The sequence below is a fragment of the Cryptotermes secundus genome, unplaced genomic scaffold (assembly GCF_002891405.2).
Source record: "Cryptotermes secundus unplaced genomic scaffold, Csec_1.0 scaffold693, whole genome shotgun sequence".
NCBI classification, from domain to species: Eukaryota; Metazoa; Arthropoda; class Insecta; order Blattodea; family Kalotermitidae; genus Cryptotermes; species Cryptotermes secundus.
In genome coordinates, this window is record NW_019722434.1 from 8,833 (window position 1) to 12,772 (window position 3,940).

Below are 3,940 nucleotides of genomic sequence, written 5' to 3' on the forward strand. Positions count from 1 at the left end.
GTTTGACACTTCTCTGGCCATTATCTCCGTAACCGTTCAACTTTGGACATAGGTGTTTTGGGTTATATCGGCATACTTTAACATAAGGAACACCCTCCCGAAGTTTGGTCCATTCCTCCTGGGACATCCTGTATACAGCAGTACTAGAGGAGCCATGACCACACTATAGTTTGAATGAATGTATGAGAGGTTGGACTCACAATCTGACCCTTGCACTGCAACCCATCTATTGTGCTTCCCCTTTGATTGGCCCCTTTATTACTCCTACACTTCAAATACAATGTAGAACTTACACTGTAGTTTCGGGGCAATAATTACATTAATCAACCCTTTAATCAGTAAGTAACACTGTAATGTAAACTTATTATGAATGTCACAGAAACACGTCAAAGAACCTACATACAATGATGGAAAGATTATTCTGAATTTTCACATATTTAAAAGGCACTCATGTCCTGTTTCATGAGTCATTTGATTGGAGTACCAAGGAAAACCATTAAAGCCTGTGACAGTCAAGACTCAAAAGCATGCATAGACAGCGTCACATCACTTCAAACAAGGCCCTGCATTCCTAGTCATATCCCACGCATAGCTTGTGGTGGGAGCAGTTTCTTAACACTTGTTCTTCCACTTTCACCGACCCCTCATGTTTCATTGAAACTACCCTATTCTCTTTTCGAAGAACATATTACAATAATACAAATATACAGCAGCTCCACTATCTGCTAGTCTCTTTAAGTAATTATATACATTTGCAATTACTTGCTTCGTCTGTGAGGGTAGACCTATACCCTGACCTAATTTCTCACTCATTATGTACGATTTAGCGCTCAAGGAAACTGACGTTTTCAAACAGATGATAGAAAAACCATAAGTATAACCTGTTTCGACTGTGCCTCACACACAACTGGCCGCCTGTCACTTCTCACACCCTCAAACCCACCCCCTTCTCTGAAATTTTTCTTCTGTGCATTCAAGGTTACTCTTGGACTTGTTCAAAGTTACATGACACTTGCTATACAACATGTAAATCTACTGCATAACACCACCCTTAAGATACTCAATTTAAACCCTTGTCATGACTGAGTTGTAACATTCTGAAACAGTCAAATATGCTGCGAACTAATCCTGTCATGTGATTCAAATTCCATAATAGTAATTAATGCAAAATGAAAAATGTTCTATTCTAATATTTTCATAATTCTATGGGTCAGTAAAAAAAATATGAAATTGCAAATGTGTACATGACAGCACTTGAATTACTTGTAATTAATTAATTAATAATTGAATATAAAGTTAGGACCTCACTTCTATTATCCTATCACCTAAGATAATCACTTGTAAAGCTTACTTTCATAATTGCTAAAAGATGCAACCCTACTGCAGTTTTTTTAAGTTTACTGCACATACTGAGCTAAATGCAAGACATGGAAGAAGTAGGCAGGAAAGACTGTAAGTATGGAGGTTCATTTTGCCAGAGACTGCGAGAGACATGCCCCCAAAAAGTCATATGGTAACAATGTTTACTTCACTGCATTTACATTGGCATCGCCCCATTTTCCTACTCCTACAAATATTTAGTGTTTCATTGTACAGTTTCATGTTTCAAGATGTTCTACTGACCTGGTCCAGTAAGTATTAAAGACAAGTGTAACTCAGAACACTGGGTGCCCCAGGCTAATGCCACATCTTTGTGCATTCACCCTTTGTTCATAGCACATTTGTAAGAGAAAACTACAGCAGAGAGCAACAATTCTAGTGAACTGATACTACTCCCGTCTTCACCCTACCACCACTAAGCATCGGTGAAGTCGGGAGCAGTCTGTCGTCGCTGGCCCTCGCATCGTGTTTACAATGCTCCCTAAGATCGTCGTGGGAAACCAAGCTCGCAGCGAAGAATCATTATTGAAGTCAAAGACAGACCCAAAATTAAAAATAACAATGTTTAATAAACACAAAAAATAAGTTATGACAAAAATACACAAAAAAAATATATATATANTAACTTCATGATGCTGGCTAGATAAAGTCACCCATGCAAGCTTACCTCGTGGCTTGGACTCTTAGAACTCGTTCTTGATTTAAAAATTCTAACTGCATAAGAACTGAATCTCATTGGTAAATTAATTATCACTGTGAACCCAAGATTTTGAACAGAGCCTATCCAGCTAATTTATGGGAGGTAACATCATTCAAAAGTAACGTTTGCAAAAGGTGGATACATCAAACGGCATCCTTCCAGGAAGTCCTCAATCAACACTTGGGGTCTACCAACGTAAAACTATACCGCTCCAAGTTACATATTTACAAATAGTAGTGGTTAAGGNTATTAAGTCAGTTTAAGAGGACTGATAGTCTGACTGATAACAAGGTAATAAATACAGGCAGAAGCCTTTATGCACAATAAATACCATCTGCCTTTTAATTATGACTTACAAAAATCTGGAGAGAAGGAAGTGATGCTTATTCTAAAGTGCTCACTTCAAATCATTTGCAGGAAGCCTCAACACGGAGCTGATTTCTCACACCAGACTCCAACCAGCTGCCTCCCAGACACTCAGCAGGCAGGAAAACCATTACAACATACTGAAAAATAAAACAAATGTCCCTATAAAAAACTGATTACATCCAAAGGAAAATTTCAAATTTAAAAAGCAGAGCACGCACACAGACACACTGTTGGGCAAAGTGTCACTGAGAGAAATCAAAACGCCTGACACGTATCTTGCAACCTTCACATACTGCATCAAAATATCCACATGACCAGCCAACAAAATTCCATGACTGAAATTAAAGAAATTTAACATTTCAGTTTCCAGTTTTAAATACCATCACCATCTGGAATTTACTGCCTTCTAATCCTTTGCATCCTCCTATGTTAATATGCAATCCTTGAACTCGACTCAGCAACCAACCGACCCACCCAAACAGAGTCCTTCTTGTAAGGCAGACATAGCAACCTTCAACAAACCCTTCTTCCCTTCTGGTTTATGTATGCAAAAACAAATCTCTGAATAGACATTCCTTGCAACTTCAATTTGGAATGTCTTTAGGAAGAAAGCCTGAGATATTAATATGGACTGGAATTTGATGTAACAAATGAGTTTCTGTTCTATACCTCAAACACATTCAATTACTTTATTTATGCATACAAAAATGCTGGAAGCTGCATGTGACACCTGTGACAAAGTACACATATCTGGCATTGACAGTAATAAGTAAAAAGTACGCTCACAAACGAGCTAACTAAATTATGCGAATGCTTGTGCTGTTTTGTGTGGATGTGGGAAACTCCTTGCTCGCACTAACAGAAGCATACAGATGAATGAGGCTGAGCTAAGTGTGAGGAAGTTAACAAAATGCTTGACAGTAACTGCATAATAAGGGCACTCATAACATGTACACGTAGTATTCACCACATATCAGGCTCATCGATCAAAAGGATAGGTGTGACATGGGTGAGAGAGAAGTACTCTGGAAGTAGCTAATAAAAAATGCTGCTCACTGGACACACATCAAGGGTAGAGACCTCTTGGAATACAGGAGAATAATATTGGAATGGACATTAAGTAAAAGGCTGAGAGAGAATGGAATGCATTCACTTCTCTGGCCGAAGATGGGGGATCCAGCAGCAACACCAGGTTTCAGACAAAGCAACGAATTTGTCTTCTACGTGTTTCCAGCAAGCCGGTACTTTAAATAACAAAGAGTGAAAGGTTTCTGCTGCCAGGGTACACATCATATAGCACAGAATGCAACAGATTCAGCTCAGGTGATCAACCATGTCAAAACTCAGTAAAAGCCACACACACCAAAGACAGTCATCACATTTAAACAATCACCAACAGAAATTAAATTAAATGGGGAAGTACAGTGAAACAAATCATATATTTTTATACTTCACACTTTTTGGGGTCATGAAACCCACACTCCAAATATT

General features: G+C 38.5%; 1 long non-coding RNA gene across 2 annotated transcripts in view; it reads right to left on the reverse strand.

Annotated features, from left to right (window-relative positions):
- Positions 1-2,588, reverse strand: part of LOC117282078 — a 4,218-nt gene extending 1,630 nt beyond the window's left edge. The window contains exon 1 of one of the 2 annotated variants that reach the window (XR_004512682.1): positions 2,482-2,588. This is a non-coding gene — a long non-coding RNA (uncharacterized LOC117282078). Of the gene's footprint in view, positions 1-2,436 lie in introns of both variants that reach the window. The other variant, XR_004512683.1, reaches the window with a different exon arrangement.
- Between the last annotated feature and the right edge of the window lie 1,352 nt (positions 2,589-3,940).